This window comes from Erinaceus europaeus, chromosome 20, assembly GCF_950295315.1.
Source record: "Erinaceus europaeus chromosome 20, mEriEur2.1, whole genome shotgun sequence".
Classification (NCBI taxonomy): domain Eukaryota; kingdom Metazoa; phylum Chordata; class Mammalia; order Eulipotyphla; family Erinaceidae; genus Erinaceus; species Erinaceus europaeus.
Genome location: NC_080181.1, coordinates 20743536 through 20763409, shown reverse-complemented (window position 1 = coordinate 20763409; position 19874 = coordinate 20743536). Strand labels below are relative to the sequence as shown.

The following is a 19874-nucleotide window of genomic DNA, read 5'->3' as shown; positions in this document are numbered from 1 at the left end:
TATTGGGGTACTAAAGTATTTTATAGGATCTAAGTACACTCTTAAAACATAAACATTTTAAGAGTGGAGACTAGGAGCTCAGAAGCTCTTAAGACCCTTCATTCCACCTGAAAGAAACATTAATTGTACACAAAGTCCTGTTCAGGATGGACATGTGACTTAACTTCACTAAGTACATGGAGTCAAGTAGATGCCTGAATCTTTTTCCACTTGAGTAATTTACTCCAGACTGACTGATGTTTCTGTCCTGCTTCTAGACCCCAGAAAGAGAAAGGATTTGATGGGCCTGGCTTGAATCAGGTGACCACACTGGTCCAATCAACTGTGGGTATATATCTGTGTGTGTGTGTGTGTGTGTGTGTGTGTGTGTGTGTGTGTGTGTTTGAGGGTACAAACACGATGGCTAGCTTAACCTAGAGCATAGAGGGATAAATAGCAAGAGGCTCAGGGGCCATATGATGGCACACCTTGTAGAGTACATATTACCATGCACGAGGAGCTGGGTTCAAGCCCCTCATCCCCACCTGCAGGGGGAAAGCTTCATGAGCAGTAAAACAGGGCTACACATCTCTCTGTCCCTCTCTATTTCCCTCTTCACTATAGATTTGTCACTGTCTCTCTTCAATAAATAAATTAGTATTTAAAAAGAAATGAGAAAGAAAAAAAAAAGAGCAAGAGGCTCTCTGTGACCTGGCCAGGCTCCCTGCAGGTGCGCTACTCCTCCCCTCTACCTTGGCCTTTGGAATACAGCCCACTAGGTCCTGTCCTAAAGCGCGCTGGAGTTCCTGGTCCTGATTCTCCTCTCAGACCGATGAGTCCGATGGGTGGGAGGGAATACCAACCTTCCCACTGAGCTGGAGGTTTTTTTTTTGGGGGGGGGGGTTACTTGGAAGAGTTGCTGAGTAATGGACAAGTCTGCACACCTGCATCTACAGCTGCCTCCTATTACATTTTCTTGGCACTGTTCCCACTCCCCTGTAATCAGAAAGATGCCTTAATATGAAATCCACACTTTGTAAACTTTCTTTCTTGTCATGGCTTTATTTGGAAACTCAACTCTCCTTTGGGTTCTAAAGCAGGACCATTCATTACTGAACCAAGCACACCTGCCACCATCACTTTTTTTTTTTCCTTGCCAACAGGTTTATCACTAGGGCTTGGTGTGAATCCACTGCTCCCAAGGCCATTTTTGTTTTCTTTCTTTCTTTCTTTCTTTCTTTCTTTCTTTCTTTCTTTCTTTCTTTCTATTTTATTTGACAGGGCAGAGAATTACTGAGAGGAGAGGGGAGGGGAGGGGTGAGAGAAATATAAACACCTGCAGACCTGCTTCATTGCTTATAAAGCATTCCCCCTTAAGGTGGGGAGTATGGGCTTGAGCCCAGGTCCTTATGTACATGGTCACATGTGTGTTCACTTAACTGGGTATGCCACCCCCTGCCTCCCATTACTTTTTTTTTCTACAGTGGTGGAAATGGAAAGACGTTTCTTGTGGGTCCATTCAGTGGATGTCAGAGCCAGCAGTGTGGGGAGCATAGGCCTAGGTGTTGGAAGTTCTGGACTTTTTTTTTTTTTTTTTTTTTGCCTCCAGGGTTATCGCTGGGGCTCAGTGTCTGCACTACAAATCCACTGCTCCTGGAGGCCATTTCCCCCCCTTCTGTTGCCATTTTTGTCATTGTTGTTATTGCAACAATGGACAGAGAGAAATGGAGAGAGGAGGGGAAGACAGAGAGGGGAGAGAAAGATAGACACCTGCAGACCTGCTTTACCACTTGTGAAGCGGTCCTCCCACCCCCTCACAGGTGGGGAGCTGGGGGCTTGAACTGGGATTCTTAAACCGGTCCTTGCACTTGGTGCCATGTGCACTTAACTTGCTGTGCTACTGCTGGGCCCTCTGAACCTCGTTTTTTTTTTTTTCCTCCAGGGTTATTGTTGGGCTCGGTGCCTGCACCATGAATCCACCGCTCCTGGAGGCCTTTTTTCCCCCTTTTTGTTGCCCTAGTTGTTGCAGCCTCGTTGAGGTTATTATTGCCATTGTTGACGTTGCTTTGTTGTTGGATAGGACAGAGAGAAATGGAGAGAGGAGGGGAAGACAGAGAGAGAGGGGGAGAGAAAGATAGACACCTGCAGACCTGCTTCACCGCCCGTGAAGCGACTCCCCTGCAGGTGGGGAGCCGGGGGCTCGAACCGGGATCCTTACGCCGGTCCCTGAACCTCGTTTTCGACATCACTTTTCACACAACACTCAAGACTTTGGGCAGTTTCACCAATGAACCCAAATATCAGTTTTTAAATTTGTAAGTTGGGGATAATGTTACTTTCTTTGCTTATCACCAGTGTAGTTCTTTACATAGAATCAAGTGGCTATAAATCTAAGGCATTCCTTATGAATTGATACTGGATCAACTAGTTGTAACTTTTTTTTTCTCCCTCACCAGGGTTGTCATGGGGGCTCTGTACTTTTTTCTTCTGATAGAGGATGAGAGACAGGGAGAGTGCTAGTGAGGAAGAGAGGTTCACAGAAAGGAGAGACACTGTAGCACTGCTTCACCACTCTGAAGCTTCCTCTGTGTTGGTGCTCTTGGGTGGTAAATGGTGGCTCAAACCCGAGTCCTTGCACATGGTAGAATCTGCATTGTACTGGCTGAGCTATCTTCTGGCCTCTTAGTCACATGGTAGAATCTGCATTGTACTGGGTGAGCTATCTTCTGGCCTCTTAGTCATAACCTTTCAGCAATATTCCAGTGACTAACAGATGTGTAAGACGTCAGCAGGAGAAGTAGAAACTTAAGGAGGACAGCTAAACGATTTAATGTCAGAAGGTGAGTGAGAGGCAGAGCTGAGATTAGGGATACAATCCTGAGTCTGCTCCTCACCCCGTCCCTCAACCCCTGCCCCTCAGTCACAGACAGAGGGTTTCTACTGAATTTTCTCCAGTGCACCCCTCCCCCCACTCCCCTCCCCCTTTCAGCTATTAAAAACCGGTGACTTCACTGTTTTCAGCCCATCTTGGATGGAGCTTGAAATCATGTTAAGTGAATTAAGCCAGAAACAGAAGGATGAATATGGGATGATCTCACTCTCAGGCAGAAGTTGAAAAACAGTATCAGAAGAGAAAACACAAGTAGAACCTCAACTGGAGTTGATGTATTGCACCAAAGTAAAAGACTCTGGGGTGGGTGGGGGAGAGTACAGGTCTGAAAAGGATGACAGAGGACCTAGTGGGGGTTGTATTGTTATGTGGAAAACTGAGAAATGTTATGCATGTACAAACTATTGTATTTACTGTTGAATGTAAGACATAAATCCCCCAATAAAGAAATATAAAAAAAAAGAAAAGGGGAGTAGAGGAGAGAAAGATAGACATATGCCGACCTGTTTCACTGCTTGTGAAATGACCCCTCTGCAGAGGGGGGGCCACAGGCTTGAACCCGGATCCTTGCGCTGGTCCTTGTGTTTCGCACTCTGTGCACTTAACCCGGTGTGTAATCTCCAGGCTTGTAAGTTTTTGTTCTACTGCTCCACCACCTCCTGGCTGCCCAATTTCTATCTCTCAACACCACCTTGCAAGCTTGGAAATTCTGATATCTGCATCCTGCCCCCATAGATTCCAATTTCAGTCATCAGGTGTTGACCCTGGGCATCGGGACTTCTGAATCTCCCAGGTGACTCAGTTTCTAGCCAGTTTCTCTCCTCTGTGTCTCCCCTGCAGTTTGGTGACTGAGGACCAGCTGCCTTCTGACTTGAGCTTCTTAGGCTTGAAGGAGCGTGAGAAATGCCTGCGAATATTCTGAAGCATCAGATTCTGATTCATATGGCCTGGGAGGGCCTGAGTTCTGTGTTTCCCACAAGTTCCCCTGTGATGCTGTGGGTCCTAGAACCACACTTTACACTGAAGTAATGTGATCTGCACACCTCTGCTAGACCAAGTAGGCAGGGCTCGGCGTGTCATCCTATGTGGACTCTGGCTTCCATTCTCACTCCCATCCCCAGGCCAAACTGTTGTGGGAGTCTGTCCTGTTGTGTGATTGTGCTTGGGCTGCGGTGCCCCTGCCCATCTGCTTTGCTGCCGCGGCATCTGTCCCATTGCTGGATCTGGGATCTGGGATCTGGTGCCTCTCATTTGCTCCTTTTGTTGACATCAGGCCAGTCCTAGGTTGCGACAGGGTGAGTGAGAGAGAAGCCTGGCTGTAAAGACCAGGGAGTCTGGTGTTTGGAGACAGAAGATTGAGTCTTGGCTTTGCAGTTTCCTGCCTGTGTGACCTTGAGCAAGTTAGTTAACCTCTGGAAAGGGATGGAGACCTCTGTAGTCTCGGCTGAGGTGACATGAGAAGATGGGGAATGTTATGCTTATGAGTCAGCGATCACACTGTGAGGAGTTTGGGACCGAATATGTACCGACTGTGCGACATGTGCCATACCTGGTTATCGCATTTGAGACTCAGAACAACCCTGCAAAGTATTGATACATAACACTTGCTCTCGTGTACAGCATGAGGCAGTTAGAATCAGAAGGGCTAATGACTCAGTCAAGGATGTACAGTTAGGGGCTTGGAGATAGCTCACCAGATAGGGTCCCCAGGTTTGAGCCATGGCACCGCATGGGAGCACCATGGTATTATGGGGGGGCTTCATGGATGATGGAATATTGCTGAAGTGTTGTTTTCCCCTCTTCTCCTTCTCCTCCTTTTCCACTCCTGTCTCCTGTCTCTTCTTTCTCCTCCTCCTCCTCCTCCTCTTCTCAGATATTCATATCTGGAATAAAAATGCAAATAATGCAAAAGAAAGTCAGCTTGGGAGATGTGGAGTAGCACATGTGTGAGGCCACAGAGTGAGGAACAAAACAAAGAGGGATTGCACAGCTAGTTAGCTGGAGAGTCATAAGTTGCATCCTTTGACAGAGTTGTGGCTTCACAAACATGTTGACATCTCTTTTTGGGAGAGGGAGACTGAGCACCTGGAGGGCTTGGAAGCAGCCTTGCTGGTCTCCCTTAAAAAGATTAAAAGATTTATTTACTGTGTGAGAGCGAGTCCAGAGCACTGCTCCAGTGTATTCAGTGCTGGCGATCAAACCCAGGGCTTTATGTACTGTGCACTCTATCTGCAGGGCCAGCAAATGACTCTGTTGGGCACCCACTCACCATGAATATATGTGTGAACCAGGTGGAGTGGGGCTGGAGGCACTGGTGGCTTTTATTCCCACCTCAAAAGAAAAACACTTTTTTTTTTGCTGTACTTTGGGGGTTTTCCAATGAGCTGGTGGTAGCAGGTGTGACTGCAGTGTTTGTTCAGTGAATGACATCTTTCCATAGCTTGGACCTGGGATGGGGGCCACCCTGCCGACTCCCACCTCTAGCCTCCATACAAAAGAGGTCTGTGGGGCCCATGTCCACAGATTTCCTCATCTCCTGCCATACCAGGTGCCCACCTGGCATGAGTCTCTGCCTTTACCACAGTTGGCACTGGCTTGTGGATGAAAAATGTAGATCTCCCCTTGAGTAGGGCAGCCTGGCACCAGGGAGCATTCTGATGAGAAAGGGAAGTGGGTTGGGGAGGCTTCTGGGAGTTGGCACTCAGTGTCCCAAATAGCAGAAGTCTGTTGTCTAGTGTGGAGCATGTCCTACCCAGTGCAGAGGACCTTTGTTCATTCCAGGCCCTGCTCAGTTGGGGAAGGAAATCCTTGAGGATGGTATGGAGGCCAGAGACTTCAAAATACAGCTGTCCCAGAGTGAGGTGGGTTTTGAGGTCACTATCCCCTTTGGTAATTTAACTGCAGACAGGAACCCAGGTTGCTATGCCCACTCTGTGGTAGCCAGAGGTGCCCTCCCACTCCCAGTCTATGTTGACTTTTCATACCTCTTAGTATAGGCATCAAGATGAATCGTTTTTGTGGAGGAGGAGCCAGAACTAAGAGAGACTCAGTCATAGCTCCCTGGGGTGGCATTTCCTGGCATTTTGCTTTGCTCTGGGGAAAAGTAACCACTCCCTGCTTTTCTTCATACCTGCCAGTCAAACTTCAAAATTCACGTCGTCCATCCTCATGACAGATGTGCAGGTCTTATACAATTACAGGTAAAAAGAAGCCGGTGATAGGTGTTTCAGCACTTATATAACTGGTTTCCCATATTGCTGACAGTCCTATTAAATTTTCAACGGTTAGTGAAAGTCTTCTCTGAAGCAAGGAGTAGCAATTTTGCAGAGAGACAGTTTCCTCCTCCCATCCTTCTGATAACTAAATTTGAAAACCTTTAATCCACTTAAAACTTCATTTAATTTTAACTTTTCATTTTGATTTAATTTCTGACTTTGGAAAAAAGTTGCAAAAACAGTACAAAGAATCCCCATACACATCCTCACCCAGATCCCCCCAAATGTTAACATCTTACATAACTTCAGGCACAATGATCAAGACCAGGAAATTAGCACACATACAGTACTATTATCTGGTCTGCTGGGGCAGGGGGGAGGGAGAGGGGGTACAGGGGGGAGAGGGAAGAAGGGGGGAAGAAGGAGAGGGAAGAGAGGGGGAAAAGAGAGGGGGAAGATCTAGGGGAAGAAGGGGAGGGGATGGGGGAGGGGAGAGGGGGAAGAGGGAGAAGGATAGACACCTGTAGACCTGCTTCACTGCTTGTGAATTGACTCTCCTGCAGGTGGGGAGTCGGGGGGCTTTCTTTCTTTCTTTCTTTTGTTTTCTACAGGGTGTGAGAAACAGAGAGTGAGGGAGGGAGGGAGAGAGAGAGAGAAGGAGGAGGAGGAGAAGAAGAAGAGGCAGCAGCAGCAGCAGGGAGGAGAGAATCCTGCAGCACTATTCCGCTGCTCATGAAGCTTCCCCCTGCAAGTGGGGACTAGGTGCTTAAACACAGGTCCTTCAGCATAGTGATGTCGTATGTGTGCTCAACCAGGCGTGCCACTGCCCAGACCCACAGCATAGTAATGTGTGTGCTCTGCTGGCGAGCCCCCTCTCCTTATTCTAGTGCTGGCAGAGTGAGCTTTGATCTCTTGTTTAAGGTGGAGACTCTTGAGTTTCTCCAGTGTGAAGATACCCATTTTACTTTGTGATTAGTTATATTTAGTTAATTGTAATTCATAAGTATTGTAATTGTAGTTAGTGCTTTGTAGGAAGATATTTTGTACATATCCTGTTTTGGGATTCTATAATGATGTTGTCTGAGACATTTTCTCTTGGGGAGTCAATTCGTTTATAAATGCAAAAACAATTCAATTATGAAGCAACAGTAAAATAGCAGATGAGTAGGGCTGTATCACTTGCCACATTTCTAACTCTGTTTGCTTGCTGGTCTTCATAATTGTGTCTCACTTGGCAGAGCTGAGTCTGTTGTTAAGAACATAGATGCTGGATATCTCATCTCCATCACTCTGTTTACTTCTGGAAGGAACAACATTCCTGCTGGTGCCTCATGGTTCCTTCTTATTCATTCTTGTCCTTCAGAGTAAATAGTACAATTGAAGATCAGAAATGTCTTCTTGATTTGATCTGAACTTCAGCTCCCTCTCCCTCTGGTTAGATGAGATGCCTGGTGTTACTAGTATTTTCTTCTTTCTTTCTTTCTTTCTTTCTTTCTTTCTTTCTTTCTTTCTTATAATTAATTATTGGACAGGGACAGAGAAATTAAGAGAGGAGGAAGAGATAAGGAGAGAGACAGAGACACCTGCAGCCCTGCTTCACCACTCGTAAAGCTTTGCTCCTACAGGTGGGACCAGGGGTTTGAACCTGGGTCCTTGTGCACTATAATGTGTGTGCTTAACCAGGTGTGCCACCACCTGGCCCTAAGGACCAGTCTTTTCTAGGTGAATGACTCAGCATTTTACCACCCGACATTTCTTTTTATTAGTGATTTAATAATGATCGACAAGATTGTGGGATAAGAGAGGTATAATTCTATACAGTTCCCACCACCAGAGTTCTGTATCCCATGTCCTTCATTGGAAACTTCCCTATTCTTTACCTCTCCTGGAGTATGAACCAAGATCTTTATAGGCTGCAGAAGGTGGGAGATCTAGCTTCTGTAATTGCTTCTCCACTGGACACAGACATTGGGAGGTTGATCCATATCCCCAGCCTGTTTCTCTCTTTCCCTAGTGGGGCACGGCTCTGGGGAGGTGGGGCTCCAGGACACAGTGGTGAGGTTGTCTGCCCAGGGAAGTCAGGTTGGCGTCATGGTACCAGCTGACATTGTTTTTTGTCTGCAGGGCCATCGCTGGGGCTTGGTGCCTTCATCACGAATCCACTGCTCCTGGAGGCCACTTTTCCCCCTTTTGTTGTCCTTGTTGTTTATTGTTTTTGTTGTTATTATTTTATTGCTGTCATTGTTGTTGGATAGGACAGAGAGAAATGGAGAGAGGAATGGAAGACAGAGAGGGGGAGAGAAAGATACCCACAGACCTGCTTCACTGCTTGAGAAGCGACCCTCCTACAGGTGGGGAGTCGGGAGCTCGAACCGGGATCCTTATGCCAGTCCGTGCGCTTTGCACCCTGTGTGCTTAACCTGCTGCGCCACATGCTCTTAACCCACTGTCCACCCCCGCCCCCCAGTGCACATTTTAAAGGAGCTACTTCACTCTTAAGTTGATGTTATAGTTTAACGTACTTAAACCGGGAGGTAAACATGGATCCAACAAAGTTTAGACAAAGATAAGACAATTTGTTACACCTATCAGCCTGGGAAGTGCACAGTAAAAACAAAATGAGATTCTAGAGCCAGAGCTGATTGGGGCCTTTGACTATGAGTTCTAATATAGAGAATTTCTCATAGGAGGCTATTACTGTGGCTGTACACACACGCACACATACAGTCTCTCTCTTACATATTTTTTTATTTTATGATAGAAAACAGATTGCCACTTTGGCATGTGTGATGTTGGAGACTGTACTCAGAGATTTGGGTTCTCAGGCACACAAGCCATGAGCTCTACTCCCTGAGCTACCTCTCCAGTTCTCTTGATATTCTCCCGACTGTGTTTATGGATGACATGGATGGGGGGTTGGGTGGTGGTACACCTGGTTGAGTTCACATATTCCTATGCATAAGGTTCTGGGTTCAAGGCTGGCTCCGTCCCCGATTGCATGGGGGAAGCTTCATGAGTGGTGAAACAGTGCTACAGGTGCTTATCTCTCCTTCTCCCCTCTCAATTTCTTCCTGTCTCTATACAAAATAAATAAAAAACAAAACAGAGGATGTAGAGCGATTCTGTGCCCTAGACGTGAGGCTTGAGCTAGGACAGCCTGTTCCAAGGCATCTGGAAAGTTGAATTTCCAAACTGGAAATGTCAGTGTGAAGAGTATGGTTAATGATTTTAGATTTATTCTGAAGGAGAATTGATAAAATAGGGAAGAAAGCCTTCCTGTGTGAGCATGTAGAGGACAGGCTGTGAGTCAGGTAATTGTACTTCCCTTGCCCTTTATTTCAAGCTGCACCACAGTGCTGATGCCTCCTCTGTCCATGGAAATGCTGGTTGGGTGGGTGACTCAATGGCTATTTTAGTATAAACCTTTTGTGTCTGTCCTCTACCCACACAATCACAGTGACCTGGGGGACTTTCCTTTGTTAGCTTTACTGTGCCTTGTTCTTCTTGGCATGAAAGGGAAGGGAGAGAGAGCACCAGGTGGAGGAAGGGGAAAAGGAGATGGAAAGAAGGAAAGCAGTCATTTCTGTCTCTCCCTCTCCCTCCCCCCCATCCTCACATCTTCATCCTGAGACATTCAGCCTTCTAATTCCTTCAGTGGAGCTCCACTGCTCCTAGCACATTGCCAACTTGGGATTTGGAGTCTTAATGATACTACCCACAGTACTTTAAATCGATAATACAGGTGGTAGCACACCCTGTTGAACACACACATTACAAGCACAAGGTCCCAGGTTTGAGCGCTGGCTCCCCACCTGCAGGGGGAATGCTTCAGGAGTGATGAAGCAGGCCTGCAGGTGTTTATCTTCCTTCCTCTCTCTCTCTCTCTCTCTCCCTTTCCTTCTCCCTCTCCCTCTCCCTCTCTCCCTTTTAAATGTTTTATTTATTAATGAGAAAGATATGAGGTGTGAGAGAGAGAGAATTAAACATCACTCTGGTACATGTGTTGCTGGGGATCAAACTCAGGACCTTACACCTGAAAGTCCAATACTTTATCTACTGTGGTACCTCCTGTACTACCTCTCTGTTTCTCAGTCTCCCCTTTCCCTCTCAATTTCTCTCTGTCCTATCAAAGTAAAACAGAAAGTAAGGGAAAAAGAAAAAAGGATATGTAGCAGTGGCACTGAGTTCTAGTGACAGCCCTGCTGGCAATTAAAAAAAAAAAAGAATAAGAAAGTCAGTACTACCTACAGTACTGAAGACTTACCTTCTTCTTTTTTTATTTTTACTTAAAAATTTTTCATCATTCACAAAGATTCCAAAGTCCACCCAGTCCCCTTACTCCCTTCCTTCCCCAGAGTCTTTGTCTTTGGTGCAATACATCAAACCCAGCCCAAGTTCCACTTTGTGTTTTCCCTTTCTGGAGGAACTTCCTTCTATAAATTTAAACTGTAATCTGACCTAAAGTCAATATCGTTAGTTCATTCATTCATTCATTCATTCATTCATTCATTCATTCATCTGCCAGCCACTCACCGGTGTCTATTCTAAGTCAGGCTAGAGGCTGTGTTAAGTACAGAATATATAAAAATAAACTAAATAGCAGTCTTACCTTCAGGGAGATTCTAGTCTAATGGGGAGCTATGTTTTATTTTATATTTCAAATATTTATTTATTAATTTATTTATTTTACCAGAACACTGCTCAACTCTGGCTTATTATGGTGTCACGCCAGGGATTGAATCTGAGTGTTCTTAGCTTCAGGCATTAAAGTCTTTTATACAAACCATTATGCTATCTCCACAACCCTTAATAAAAATTTTATTTATTTATTTATTTGAAAGAGTAAGAGAGAGCATCACTCTGGCATACGTGATGCTTGGCTTCTAACTCAGAACCTCATGCCTGAAATTCCACTGCTTTATCCACGGCTCTACTTCCTCGGTGACAAGACGTGTTTTATTTATTTATTTTTCAATAGATGACTATTAAGCAATAAAATACCACTCACTGCAGGTCATATATCCTTTTAAATGCATGCTCTACCCCATTAAGCCTCACAGCAACCCAATGAAGTAGGTGCCATTTTATCATCTCTACTACAAATGAAGCACAGAGAGGTTGAATAATTTGCTTTCAGCCACACAGCTAATCAAAGCCAGAACTAGAACTGGAATCCAGATGAACTGACCCAGGAGTAGGGCTCATGACCAGTGTGTTTTCCTGCCTCTCAGTGAGTCAGGTAGGGCAGTGGGTACCCCAAGTTTGATAGGCAGGGCCTGGTGGAGGTGTGCACAATGGCCGGAGAGGGCTGTTTTGAGGGTGCAGAGGAGCCAGTGATCTGGGCAACCTGAGCTGCCTTCCCAATTCCTTCTTTTTCTCCTTCTCCCCTCCCACCCCCCCACCTTCATTATTCACCGAGCAAGTACTATGTGCTAGGCATGCTTCTAGGTACTGGGGATGCAAGGATGGGTTTATCTAGCTGGCAAGGGGTCAGCACACACAACTTGGATAGCAGTCTGCTGCAGGAGCAGTGGTGGTGGGCTCCCCTGATAAGGGCAAGAAGGGGGAAAGGGTTGTTCCATGCCTCTCAGTGCAAGCGTCTAATCAGTTCTATCCCTGAGCTGTTTGTTGCCAGCCAAGATTGGTGAAAAGGCCACAAAGCTATCATCATTTGGTGTGGCTTTCCCTCCCCTATGGCCTTCTGGGATCCCCAGAACTGTATCCAAGTGTATCCATCCTGCAGGCATTACTGTTGCCCAGCACGGGAAGTCTCTTGAACTAGTCTTGTCCCCACTTGTGGCTCAGGACTGTAGGGTCCACTAGATGGCCGTCTCACCACTCTGCCCTGCACTCCCGACTCAGTGCTTGTGTTTTCCCAGGCACCATAGAGCCACCAGGCCTGAAATAGTTCAGCCCTCACTAATGGGCTTCTCCTTTTCTCTTTTGTTTATTTGATATATAAAGCCCCAGGATTATTGTTGGGGCTGTGTGCCAGCATGATTCTGTCCCTCCTTACAGACTCTTTAAGATGCAGAGTGAGAGACATCGAGAAAGAAGGAGAAACATCACAGCACTGCTCCACTACTTGTGAAGCTCCCTTGTGCGGGTGCTGCTGTGTGGTGGCCAGGGACTTGCGTATGGTGAAGTGTGCACTCTACTGGGTGAGCTATCTCCAGGACTCCATGTTTACTAAGGTTTTTTTGTTGTTGTTGTTCTTTTTTTTTTTTTTTTTTTTCCTGAGCACTGCTTATGGTGATACTGGTAATTGAATCTGGGGCCTTTGATGCTTCAGGCATGGAAGACTTTGCATAATCTTTGTGTTGTCTCTCCAGCAAGATCTCTTATTTGTTGCTTATAATTAAACATTTTTTATTTTATTTATTTATTTTTAATATTTATTTATTTATTCCCTTTTGTTGCCCTTGTTGTTTTATTGTTGTAGTTATTATTGATGTTGTTGTTGGATAGGACAGAGAGAAATCGAGAGAGGATGGGAAGACAGAGAGGGGGAGATAAAGATAGACACCTGCAGACCTGCTTCACCGCTTGTGAAGTGACCCCTCTGCTGGTAGGGAGCGGAGGGCTCGATCTGGGATCCTTGCTCCAGTTCTGTGCTTTGCGCCATGCATGCGTAACCCACTGTGCTACTACCCAGCCCCCTTATTTGTTATTTTTATGTGGTACCAGATATGAACTCAAGATCTCAAGTATGTGCAATACTAATGATCAGCCTCTCAAGCCCAATTTTCTGTTCTTTATATTTTTTTGAGGGAAGGGGAGAGAGCAAAAGAAGAGAAATTACAGTATTGCTTCACCATCCATGGAACTCCCCCATTAGTGATGCTCCCCATGTGATGTGAGGGGACTAAAACCCAAGGCCTTGGGCATGGGGACTGTGTTATTTGGTGAGCTAGTCCCTGGTCTTCTCTCTTTTGAATTGAAATTTAAAACCACCAGGTTGACTGCCTCCTGGGGGTCGGGGATCCTAGGGTGTAGGAATTGTGCTTTGTGTCTTGGGAAGGAGAGAAATGTCCTCTTTCCAAGTCACAAGCATTCCAGTCAGAGCGGAATGTGAGTAGAGACAAGGTGTCTCTGTGCTGGGGACTGCTGACAGTCTGCATTGTCATGCAGTATGGTAGTGGGAAAAGAAGGTGGACTGCATGCCTAAAGACCTCAGGAGTTTACCTAGTCAGAGAAACCTAGCTTTCACCTGAAGCAGGTGATGGAAACAGATCTGGAGTTTAGAAAAATGGTGACTGTATATGCACAATGAAAGGCTACTAAGAACTCAACTTACTTGCATGATGTCTCCTGGTGGGCCTAGTGCTGTCCTGCTCCCTCTTGGATACTGTGTGTGTGTGTGTGTGTGTGTGTGTGTGTGTGTGTTTCCCTAAAGTCAGAGGTACTTGGCCAGTGTTTGTCCCATTTCACTCTGGCTCAAAACTCAAGCAAAGTAAGGCACAGGGCTGGGGAAATTATCACTCATGTGCTATGGCTTAGGTGGGTAGCCAAACCTGGCCAGAGAAGTGAGATTAATTTTGCATCTTCATTTTTGGAAAATCAAAAAGAATGGGCCTGGGAAGACTCTTCTGCCCAGGTCTCTTAGTAGAAATAGAGGAGAAATTAAACCAATGTTTTTTTTTCTTTCTCATTTCTTTACAATCCCAGCTAGATCCACTTTCAAGGACTCAGAGCTTCTTCCCTGAGCCAAGAAGATGCCTTACTTCCCCTAGTCCTCAAATGACCCCAAAGCCAGGGGGACTATAAGCCATTCCGGCACCCCAAAGCCCAGAGCCAGGTAATGAGATGAGAGGGAGAAGTGCCCAGCCATGACATTAAGTGGGATTTATTTTCATCATCTCAGGTTCCCTATTGTACAGCACAGTCCTTTTCCACCTGCAACCATGGCCATATTTTAGGACACAACTCTGAGGGATCCAGGGCTGTCTGAGAAATAATGACTTGGTGTGCTGTCACCATGTAGATGTGTCCTTTCCAAATGCACAAAACTGGAAGGTGACCTGCCGACTCCGTGGAAGGCAATAAACCACATATTCAATTAGAATGACATACATTTAATCACAATTGTCTAATGGTATTTGAGATTTCTTATTTAATCAGTAATGAGACAACCTAGCAATTAATGTGCCTGGAATCTCAGCCTTACAAGTACGGTGTTGATTTTAAACTAATCTCTCTATTTTATATCCTCTTTCTATTTCTGGAGTTAATAAAGGTGCTCTAATGAGTTGTATTAAAACATCAATTTCTTCTTTTGTTGCACCCACAAGTTTATGCTGAGTTTTAATCAAAACACTGAGTTAGTTTGCAAGAAGGAGTTTTGGACATTAGGGCTTGCCTGGCTATAGAAGTCAAGGTGAGAGATGGAATTTACTTCTCCCAGTAATTGTGCCCCTCCCACCCAGACCACTCCAAGAGGCGAGAGAATGGAAACAGGCCCATGGGTTTTTGATCTGTCTGCTCACATAGGCCTGCCCCATACTTAGTGGGGCCATGTGCTTGGTTTAATGCTGTGCTATTGCCATCTTGAAAGTCTTAATATCCTTTGTAAAAGGGACCCCACATTTTTATTGCTGCCTGGGTTCTGATGACTGTCATGAGTGACCCCATAGCAAAGAGACTAATTTGCTAGTGAGAGAGCCTTCATTTTTTTTTTTCCCTTGCTGTTGCCAGGACTTCAGTGTCCTGGGCTGACTTTTTCAGATAGAGAGAGATAAACACAGAGAGACAGAAGGAGCGAAGGAAGGATGCCACAGCAGCCAGGCTTCCCCCAGTGTAGTAGGGGATGGATTGGAATCTGGGTAGCAGACAAGGCAAAGCAAGTACACTCCCAGCTGAGCTATCTTGTTGGCCCTGCAGAACACTTTAACCAGGGAAAGGGTCAAACATGAGATTGGGATTTCTGGGATTAACTCATTTGTAGGAGATAGATAGTCAGTAAATATTAATGAGTAGCAGAATACTTTAACCAGTGGCTTGAAAATTATTGACTTTTAAGTTGAAAAAGTACAAATACATAGGGGCCAGGCAGTAGTTATGTGCATATGGCGCAAAGCGCAAGGACTGGCACAAAGATCCCGGTTCTAGCCCTCGGCTCCCCACCTGCAGGGCGGTCACTTCACAGGCGGTGAAGCCGGTCTGCAGGTTTCTCTCCCTTCTCTCCCCTTCTCTGTCTTCCTGTCCTCTTTTGATTTTTCTCTCTCCTATCCAACAACAATGACAGTAATAACAACAATAATAACTACAACAAGGGCAACAAAAGGGGACAAAAAATAGCCTCCAGGAGCAGTGAATTTGTAGTGTAGGCACCTAGCCCCAGAAATAACCCTGGAGGCAAAAAAAAAAAAAAGTACAAATACACACGTAAAGGAAAAATTTAGAAAGCTATGTAAGACAAAGCAAGGTTCTTTTCTATTCCTATTTTTTACATTTTCTTTAAAATCTTAGAAAAATTTTGAAACATATGAACACTATGTGCTCATTTCCCCCCTTTTAAAGTCAATTATGATGTATTATATACATACCACTCAGAAACTTCCTTTTTTTCCACTTCCCCATGCATCTTGGAGATACTTCCAGGGCACCTAGCTATCTATCTAGCTGAAGGTTGTTAGAGCCTTAAAGTGATGGATGCCCTTGTGTTATAGAGCAAACAGAATGGCCATCACTAGACCAGTTGGGAGGATCTTTCAGTAGTTCTCATTGTTTTTATTCATTGATTCATTCACTCAACATTTATTTACACCTTTTCTGGGCCCTGCGTAATATCAAGTCATGTAAGAAATTATCCTTTCCGGGAGTTGGGCGGTAGCGCAGTGAGTTAAGCACAGGTAGTGCAAAGTGCAAGGACCGGCAAAAGGATCCCAGTTTGAGCCCCTGGCTCCCCACCTGCAGGGGAGTCCCTTCACAGGTGGTGAATCAGGTTTGCAGGTGTCTATCTTTCTCCCCCCCTCTGTCTTCCCCTCCTCTTTCCATTTCTCTCTGTCCTATCTAACAACGATGACATCAACAACAACAACAATAATAACTACAATAACAATAAAAAAACAAGGGCAACAAAAGGGAAAATAAATAAATAAATGAATAAAAGAAATGTTAAAAAAAAGAAATTATCCTTTCCTTTAAAGAACTCTGGAGAGCTAAGACATGTAAACAAGTAAGTCACAATGGAATGTGGCTAAATGTTGTCACTGGAGTAAAGTGATAGATATCTCACCTGGGTGTCTCCAGGAGATAAAAACAAAAAACAAAAAACCATGAGGTGGCTGGAATATTTTCCCTTTGGGGAGAAAAATGTCAGCAGGGACAGTCTGATAAAGGGTGGCAGCAGCCCCTCCTGAAAGGTGACAGACACATCTTTTATATATTTGATATCTTGTCCCCACTACCCCCATCCCATGCACACACTGACATGGTGTCTGATGCAGGCTGAGGAGGAACACACAGTGCAGTCTGAGACTTCTTTGTCATTGCTCGGCTCCACGCTTTTGCCTATGGCGTCTCCAGCTCCTGCCTGGCTGCAGAGCACCCGGTGAGCAAATTCTTGATTATGCGGGGATACGAGCCTCTGATTCATTTTTGATGTTCAGTGTTATGAAGCAAGCTCCCTAGCCATCTGTTCGAAGCAGGAACATGTTACATATTTCGATTATTTTATTTTTATCTTAATCAAGTGATAACTTTCCATCTTGATACATCTTAACCTGAGCAGTTGTGGCTGGGAGGCAATGGGGCTTGAACAGCCCTGGGGGTAGGGGTGGGAGTGCTGCCACATGGCGTCAGGTGTGGGGGCAGATCCTCCTCCGAAAAGCCCTCTCACCTCCTTAATTAGGGAGGAAATTGGGAGCCCTCCAGTGGGCATAGAAATGCTTAGCGCTCCAGCAACTTGGGTTTGTTACACAAATGGGGGCAGGACATCCACATAGGACCCACTGGCTGGGTGAGAGGTGCATCTGGGAGGGACAGCTTCCTGGGATGGTTAAAGGCAACTGAGAGGAAGGGGAGGCAGCTGCAGCTTCCTCATTAGAAACAGTTCCAACATCTAAGCCCACTTAGTGACAGAAAGAGATGGAAGTTCCCCCAGTCATCGGCATTGGCTGGAATTGAACAATTACGCTCCAGGAGCTGGTTCTGACTTCACGGAATGAATGTCTTGGATTGTGGGAGTAATCATATGTCTTAGTTTGGGTCTCCTTGAAAGGTAGGCCTGGAAGGGGGGGTGGTTATTCATTAGCTCTTGGTCTAAGGCCAAAGTGTATAGGAAACGGGAGGAAGAAAGCCAGCTCAGTAGTGAGTGACTATGGGTAACTGGGCTCAGTCCTGATGGGGATTTGTCAGAACTGTCCCTCTGGAGGGCAAGCTGGGGTGTTCATTCACCCACTTCCAGTGCCGTTGGTTGAGAGTTATCTTGGGGAGAAATTTAATCCATTACCTTCTGACCCTCTGTGCTCATAGCTCCAGGGACTGGGGGTGAGAAGGAGAGAGGCCCAGAGGCAGACAAACAAGGAGACGGGGGGCGGGGGGGACACATTGAGTCTGATTTCTTGGACCAAGCAGAGGACAAACCAACTCTGACTGAAATCCCAGGTGCGATGAAGGCAAGTGCTGTGGGGCACAGGTGCTTCCCCATCACGCCTGGAGAAAAGGAGTGAGTGGGGCAAGGAAGAAGGAACACTACTCACCACAGGAAGTGACCAATGTGAGCATGGTAGGCTTGCCAGGCACTGATCTCAGCCCCCAGCTTCCCATCTGGCTAAGAAATCCCAGATTCTGTACTTGTCCGTGAGTGATCCTTTTTACTGTTATTATGTTTTTATTTGATAGAAACAGCCAGAAATCAAGAGGAAGGGGGAACATAGAGAGGGAGGGAGGGAGGGCCGGAGGGAGGGAGGGAGAGAGAGAGAGAGAGATACCTGCAGCATTGTTTCACCACTTGTGAAGCTTTCCTTTTGCAGGTGGGGACCAAGGGCTTGAACCTGTTGAGCACTGTAATGTGCTCACTCAACCAGGTGTGCCACCACTCGGCCCCTGTCCATGAGTGATCCTCATCTTGCTAGTTCCCATTTTTCATCACTGGGTGGGGGGGATGTGTTCTCATTTTGGGGTGCTCCTCTCATGTGTCAACCTCCTTCTCAGCTAGCTCCTGCAAGGTGTCTATGACTATCAGCTGTCTCTGGCCAGGGAACTCTGTGCTCATGCAGGCATCTATAGGAATGCTTATGGCATACACAGGGTTTTTATTGGTTTACTTTCAGTGGTGGCAACTCCTCTGTGGTGGTAACTAAATAGTCAGGTTGGACTAGCTGATCATTTTCCTTTTCTTTCCATTCTCTTTTTGCACACTGCTGTCTCTGACACTGTGGAGGTCTCTTATGACTCCCCACACCTGGAGACTGAAAGATCTGACTAGTTACTGTCCCCACTTCCTTCCACTGGTGGCCTGGGCTCCCTGCCCCTCCCTGCTGTCATCTCCAGGTGGCTCAGTGGCCTGTGTGTGAATTACAGCCTGGGGCTGGCACCTCTGCTCTAGCATTGCCTCGAAAGAGCCTCTACACACTCCCTTTTAGCTTCTCAGCAAGCTAAAAGGCCTATGGGCCTGTTTCTTTTTTGACAGTTCAGAAAAGACCTTTAAAATTTTAATTAGAATGAACTAATTTAATTATAAAGCTATCATCTAGTAAGCCCAAATGTCTTAAAATGTACACTGTTCTATGCATTTTTATATATATGTAGATTTGTGAAAACACCAAAAATGCAAATTAGGTATAAAGAGCTATGTTGCTGCTCCCCCAAAGCTGCCTCATGATTCTACTTAATAAGCGTTCCTCCTCCACATGTAACCCATGGCAACCGTGATCTCTTCTCTACTACTGTAGTTTGTCTTTTTGAGAACAAGATCTTTGTGTTTAAAACATTGAGGCAAGATTCAATATTTAAAGTCGTTCTGGTCTTGTACTGACACACACACACACACACATTTACTTGTCTTCAGGTCTGTTGAAGTTAGGATTAGACAGTATTTGCACAGTCACGTGTATCAAAGTGTTTTGCTGTGAGGCACCATCAAAAGACACTCCTAGAGTGTGCAGCTAATTTTTGTCCATTTTATCAACCTTATAGCATTTCAGAGTGACCAGCTTCTCTTTAACTTACTCTTCTTGGGAATCGGTAAAATGACTTTTTCTTTTTTTTTAATATTTTTAATTTTTTTATATTTATTTATTTTCCATTTTATTGCCCTTCTTTTTTATTGTTGTAGTTATTATTGCTGTTGTTGTTGTCATCATTGTTGGATAGGACAGAGAGAAATGGAGAGAGGAAATGAAGCGACTCCCCTGCAGGTGGGGAGCTGGGGGTTCAAACCAGGATTGTTACACTGGTCCTTGTGCTTCGCACCATGTACGTTTAACCCACTGCGCTACCGCCTGACCCCCCTTCTTTTCTTTTCTTACCACCATTTAAAGTCTTATTGACACAAGGTGTCTCACCTTTTGAATGCTACCACTAGATATTGATGGAGTCAACTTTCATTTGCTTCTCAAGCAAAATCAGTTCTGGCTGATGGGGAGGAATCTTGAATTTCACACATTTCGTTGTATTTATAGAGTCAACCTTGAGATGATGGTTTGTTCTATTAGGACTTGCATGAAAATATATATCATAGTTTACTTGGATAGTGTGCTGATCTGTCATGCATACAATCTAGGTTTGAGCCTAGCATCCGTCACACTGAAGAAAGCTTTGGTGCTGGGATCTCTCTTTCTCTCGCT

At 45.5% G+C, this 19874-nt stretch overlaps 1 long non-coding RNA gene across 1 annotated transcript in view; it reads left to right on the top strand.

Annotated features, from left to right (window-relative positions):
• The window catches only part of LOC132535003 (uncharacterized), a 175539-nt gene that overhangs the window by 86294 nt on the left and 69371 nt on the right, over nt 1–19874 (top strand). Inside the window, exons 2-3 of the long non-coding RNA XR_009546779.1 lie at nt 258–328; nt 12103–12245. This is a non-coding gene — a long non-coding RNA (uncharacterized LOC132535003). The remainder of the gene's footprint in view (nt 1–257; nt 329–12102; nt 12246–19874) is intronic.